The following is a 6,423-nucleotide window of genomic DNA, read 5'->3' on the forward strand; positions in this document are numbered from 1 at the left end:
AATTCTTTTTTTATTTCAAAAAAGAATTGCACTCTGAGTTCCTCTTTACCTTTCTGCTGTTGCTTATTTACTTTTGACGCTATTAATTCATGCATTTGAGTCGAGCTAGTGTCCTCTGCACTTGTTCTGGTTGGGCACTGGGTTTCTTCCATATGTTTCTGCATTTGATTCTTTACTGCAGATGTTATTAATTCAGGGATTTCTTTTTTTATTGCCAGTCTGAGCTCATCTGTACCTTTCTGCAGCTGTTTCTTTATTTAAGAATCCGTTGATTCATTGCTTTCAGCTGTGTGATTTCTAGTTTTTTCTGTGTTAGTGTCCTCTGCACTTGTTATAGGTGGCTTGGGTTCTGAGTTTGCATTTTGTTCCATCTCATCATTTTGTGTAGCACTGTCTTCTGATGTTTGTTGTAGATCTTTGTTGTAGTTATAATCTTAGCATGTACTTTAGTTCACTTGCAGATCTACAAAGTTTGTATTTATTTGGCTGTGCCTGGCTTGGGTCTGGCTGCTGTGCTCAGCTCCTTTCTGCTGCTGCCCTTGAGGGTGATCCAATTGTGCCCCTCTGGCAAGTTTTCTGCTCCTGGACTTGCTGGGTGGTTCTATCCTCTACACTATCTGCAGGGATTGTAGCTGCAGCGTTACATCCCAGGCCTGTATGCCAGGCCTGAGCTGAGCCTGGAGGGGACAAGGTGGAGTAGGGGGGAGAGGCAGCTCTCCCATACACTCACCAGGTCTGGGCTAGGACTAGGTCTGGGGTTCCCGGAATGTGGCAGAAATTCCTACTCGGAGGGCGGTATGGGTGAGGTGATCCGGAGTGGTGGGGTGAGTCCCAAGGGGGTGGAAGAGGGTCTCACCCATGCTGCGCCTAGGCTGGGACCTGTAGTGGGTCCTGCTGGTGCAGGGTAGTGGGAATCTCTCCTACACACTCACCAGTCCTGGGCTAGGACTGGGTCTGGGGGTTTCCGTGACATGGCAGGAATTCCTACTGGGTGGGCGCGGTGGGGGAGGTGCTGCAGACTGGTGGGGGCCATCTCAAGGGGGTGGAAGAGGGTCTCACCCATGCTGCGCCTGGGCTGGGACCAGTAATAGGTCCCACTGACACAGGGTGGCCAGAAGCTCTCCCACACACTCACTCGACCTCGTCTAAGACCCAGGTCCTTACTCTTGCCAGGCAGGTCCTTAGACCACTGAGCTATCTCCCTGGTATTGCCCTGCTGTATTTTGATTATACTTTGTTACTATTCCTTGCCATTCATGTTGGTAACTTTTGTAATGGAAATGACTATCTTGGGTCATTGAATGTTGGAAGTATTTAAGTCTATTTTCATTTATATAGGGGCTTGCAGCTAAGAGTTTGTCTTAAATGTGGGAGGAGACTTGGGACTTGGACTTTTCAGCAATGCTGAAACTGTTAGGACTTTGTCAACTCTTAGAGATGGACTAAATGCCTTTTGCCTAAAGGACTATGAATGAATCTTTGGAAGGGACAGGGGTAGAATGTTTTGATTTATGTCTAGTTGTCTCTGCAAAGCCTTATGCAGTCAGTGAATGTTTTCAGAAGTGGCTGAATATAGAGTGTATGACTGATTTATGGTGCTATGGTGGGGTTAAGTGTGCTGGAATTAAGTGTTAATGCTTGCTGGATCAGTGTACCGATTGGATTGACACTGCCACAATATAAGGGTCAGGAAAAGGCTCATTTTCCCCTTCTCTTGGATGCTTTTCTGTCTTCTAAACCTTTTCTCCTTTAACTTTGGGTGTTGAATTTTTGTCTCAGTGATGAGAAAAGTAACCAAGGCAATAGACTATGGAAATCCTCATATTTTTAGCTATCTGGGCAAAAATAACTTGTCGGTTATACCTGAAGTCTTATTGGATGGAGTGTTTTACCTGGGAGTTGGCACTAATTCCACATAGTATTATAATTGAATTGAATTGCACAACTCCCAGTTGATATCACAGAAATGCATCTTGTAGCTGTGAGGCCTCATGTGAGCTGCTAAAAACAAAGCAATGGGTAAGGCACCTCTTGATCTCAAAGAGCTTGGGACCAGGTTGTATAACTCGCTAGCATTTCAAAAATGTGATTTTAGCATAAGTAGTCAGCTTCCTCTTGACAAAATTGGTGAGGAGGGAAATGAAAGCCTGGGCAAAGGCCATGCTTGGCGTTAGTGTTTGCACATAAAATACACTGTGAAAGTCTATGGTCTGTCCCTGTGCTCATTCCATGGTCTTTTGTGCACTGAATTTCATGATCTATTTGTTGTTGGAGACATATTTAAGAGTACTACGCAGATTTGTATTCTTGGACTATTATTTTTTTTAAACTCAGCTGTATTTATTACCTCTTAACAGAATGTGACCTGGGCACTCACTTCCATTCACAGACTTTGTTCTGGATGATTTTGTGAAATAGTTCTGTGGTAGCTCTAGAAGTAGTCTTTCCCTTGAAACAGTACTTTTCTTTGGAAAACGAGCCCATTCAGCTCCTGCTGTCAAGTTTTTAGTGTACCGTACTTCTAGAAGCCTAGGACATGTGGATTTGAAACTACTTGGAAAAGTTTAAAAAAACATACTATAAAAAAACTCAAGCTATCTTAACAAATACTCCTTTAAACATCAAGGAAACTCAACACTTCAGAGACACGAGATTTGTTCTACTAAGGAATCTGGCTCGGTAACTAAGCACTTCAGACCTCACAAAGTTAACAGTTAAGTTACATCTTACCACAAATATCTCAACCTGTTAAAATAAACCAAGGTGAAACTAGAGAAAGCACTGCTCCTTCTGCTTTAGTGTCTAAAATATCACAGTATTATTTAAAAGTAGAAATCTTATCTTCCCCTTAAAAGCAGTTCTTATACCATATGGACTTAACAAAAAATTCCTCGAAAATATATATTATCAGAGGAAATGAAGGTTAAAGCACTGAGCACAAATTAGTGGTTCTTTGGGCCAAGCTCAGTCAACTTCTTCCTTGCACAATGTGTCATCATCTCCTTCAAGGGGCAACATCTCTTTGTTGACAGCAGCAGCAGTGTCGTCAGTGGTGGGGTCATCCTCATCAATACCTGGACCTCGCTTGATCACCCTGTAAATCCTGTCCACGTGGGTCTGCGGGTCTTCCAGTCTGAAGCCAGAGGATAGCAATGTGGTTTCATACAGCAGGATGACCAAATCCTCCACAGACTTGTTTTTCCTATTGGCCTCAGCCTTTTGCCTCAAGGTCTCTATAATGGAGTGGTCAGGGTTTATCTCCAGGTGCTTCTTTGCCACCATATAACCCATTGTGGAGTTATCTCTTAGGGCTTGGTCTTTCATGATTCTTTCCCTGTTCTCCATCCAGCCATATTTGCTTGTGACAATATAGCAAGGGACGTCACTAATTGGTTTGTCACAACCACCTTTTCAACCTTTTTCTCCAAGATGTCTTTCATAATCTTGCACAGGTTTTCAAACTTTGTCTTTTTCTCTTCATTTTTTTCCTTCCTCTTCATCTTCTGGAAGTTCCAAGCCCTCTTTGGTAACTGATGGTAAAGTTTTCCCCTCTAATTCCTTTTGCTGCTGGACACAGTATTCATCGATGGGCTCGATCATGTAGATTGCTTCTAAGCCGTGCTTCTGGACGCTTTCCACAAAGGCTGAATTAGCTACCTGGTCTTTGGTTTCACCTGTGATGTAATAGATGTGTTTCTGGTTCTCCTACATCTTGGTGCAATATTCCTTGAGAGAAACCATCTCATCCCCCAGAAGCAGATATGTAGTAGTGTAGCAGTTCTGAAAGCTTCTTTTGATTTTGAGAGTCTTCATGTATCCCAATTTTTATGTTCTTAGAAAACTGCTTGTAGAATTTCTTGCAGTTCTCCTTATCCTCTGCCAGTTCAGTAAACAATTCTAAGCACTTGTTTACCAAATTCTTTCTGGTGACTTTCAAAATTTTGCTCTATTGTAACATTTCTTGAGAAATATTTAGAGGGAGATCCTCAGAGTTCATCACCCCTCTGATGAAATTCAGGTACTTGGGGATCAGCTCCTCACAGTTATCCATGACGAAAACTCTGTGGACAACTTGATGTTGTTTTTCTTCTTTCTGTTTTCAAATAGGTCACAAGGAGCTTGTCATGAGACAGAAAGAAGAGCCCTGAATTCCAACTGTCCTTCCATGGAAAAATGCTTCACTTCCATGTGATCCTCCCAGTCATTGATCAGACTCTTGTAGAAATCCCCATACTCATTAGTAGTATCATCTGGGTTTCTGGTCCAGATGAGCTCTGTTTTGTTCAGTTCTTCTTGGTCAACATATTTCCCCTTAATTTCTTCTTCTTGTCACCATCCTTCTTTTCTTCCTCTTCTTCATGAGAACCCACATCTTCTATTTCAGGCTTGTCATCAGACTCCTTTTCTTCTTTTTCTTTGTCTTCTTCTTTGTCCTCCTTTTCTTCATCCTCAACATCACTCACTTCTTTATCTCATTCCTTCTCCACAAAAAGAGTAATGGGATATTACTGAACGCTTCTTCACAATCTCTTTTCTTCTTTCTTCTAAGTACTCAGTTTGGCCTTCTTTCAGATGTAAGATAACCTTTATATGTAGGCACATAGGCTCACCCGCATTTGTCCTCACAGTGAAGGACTGTCTTGCTGAGGACTCCCAGGTGTACTGATCATCATTGTTATGCTTGATGATCACAGTCACTTTCTCAGCAACCAGGTAGGCAGAGTACATATCCACACCGAATTGGCCAATCATGGAGACATCAGCACTTGCCTGAAAAGCCTCCATGAAGGCCTTGGTCCCCAACTTGGCTATGGTGCCAAGGTTATTGATCAGGTCAGCCTTGGTCATTCCAATCTCAGTATCCACGATGGTGAGGGTGCGATCTTGCTTGTTCAGAATGAGGTTAATGTGCAGCTCCTTGCCAGAGTCAACCTTATGGGGATCTGTCAGATTTTCATACCTGATTTTGTCTAAGGCATCAAATAGATTGGAAATTAACTCCCTCAGGAAAATTTCTTTGTTTGAGTAAAAGGTGTTGATGATCAGGGACATCAACTGTGTGATTTCTGCCTGGAAGGTGAAGGTCTCCACCTCCTTCTCCTCTATGGGCTGGTCCTGGGTCTAGGTCTCCTCTGGCATCTTGGCTGAATGCTGCAACAACACACACAGTACTCGCTTCTAGACACTAAAACAACTTCTTAGACTATTCTTTTGGGAGGGTTTATAGTGGGTGAAACAATGTGTTGGAAAAAAATAGTAACTTTTTTTCTTTGGAGTGAGCAACTTTAGACTTCTCATAGGGGCTTGATATCCAGTAAAACTCAGAGGGTGTTTGAAGGTCATCTGTGAGGAGTGCTGCCCTTGCCAATATAATAACTCTGTGGCCTTGAAAGCAAACAGTAGTTGATATCACCTCAGGCAGAGACTGCAGAACCAAGAGCCACAAGCATTTAGCTCCTGTTTTGGAAAAGGCAATGCCATTAAATCAGTTTCTAGTGCAGAACAGATAGTATTGGATGGGAAAGAAAGAGGAACCAGGAAAAGGCATGATGTTGCCTAGAGGAAAAGTTCACCACAGCAACAACAAACTGCAAAAATAAATAAATAAATAAATAAATAAATGGCTGAAAAGGAAATTTTAATTGAGCTATTTTAGTGATTTTAAGCAGAGAACAATTTTAGTATGTAGGGACTTGAGAAACTATGGTTTGACTAAGGAAATAAGATATAGACAAGGCTACCCAGTAATGACAGTGTTGTAGAAACAACACACCCAGGTAGCAGGAGTCTTTCCCCACAAGTGCTGGGCACTCAGAACACCAGCCACTCCATCATGAGTTCTAGGACCACTGTACACAGCAGAGAATGGCCATGTGTCCACAAGACCCTTACCAGCAAAGTGAATGGGGCTAATTCCTCTCTTTCCATTTCTTTCCAGCTTAATCAGTACCAATCACTGGAGAACTGAGCTAATATTTGCAACCCAGATATAAGAACCTTGAAGAAATGTGACAAATATCTTTTTAACTTCTGCAGTACAGAAGAAAATTCTGGCAGTTGCTGGACTTCCATGGGCTGTGGAAACTGAACCAGGACATTAGAACTTCTTAGTCCTACCACTATACACTGCACATGAAAAACTTGGTCATTTTTATGTCTTGGATAGTCCAAGGACATTAAAGTGTGTAAAGAATGAGATTTCTTTTCACATTTGAGGATGAGTTTACAAGCAGGAGGGGAACTCTCCAGGAGCACTACATGCTTGTCAGCAGCAGGAAAAGAGTCTCAAATGAAATGGGGAAAAGAGGGAAAGAATTGAAGACTAGGTTTATAATTGCCTCTTTCAACCTGGAGGGTCTACTCTTGAGACTTCGTGTGTTTCCCAGTCAGAACAATTTATGTGGTAATTGAATAAAGCAATCA

The 6,423-nt window shown here is 42.2% G+C and overlaps 1 pseudogene; it reads right to left on the reverse strand.

Moving 5' to 3' along the window:
* Positions 1 to 2,964: 2,964 nt before the first annotated feature.
* LOC101581596 lies at positions 2,965 to 5,139 on the reverse strand (annotated as a pseudogene).
* Positions 5,140 to 6,423: the final 1,284 nt, after the last annotated feature.

Source organism: Octodon degus, unplaced genomic scaffold (genome assembly GCF_000260255.1).
Source record: "Octodon degus isolate 3935 unplaced genomic scaffold, OctDeg1.0 scaffold00141, whole genome shotgun sequence".
NCBI classification, from domain to species: domain Eukaryota; kingdom Metazoa; phylum Chordata; class Mammalia; order Rodentia; family Octodontidae; genus Octodon; species Octodon degus.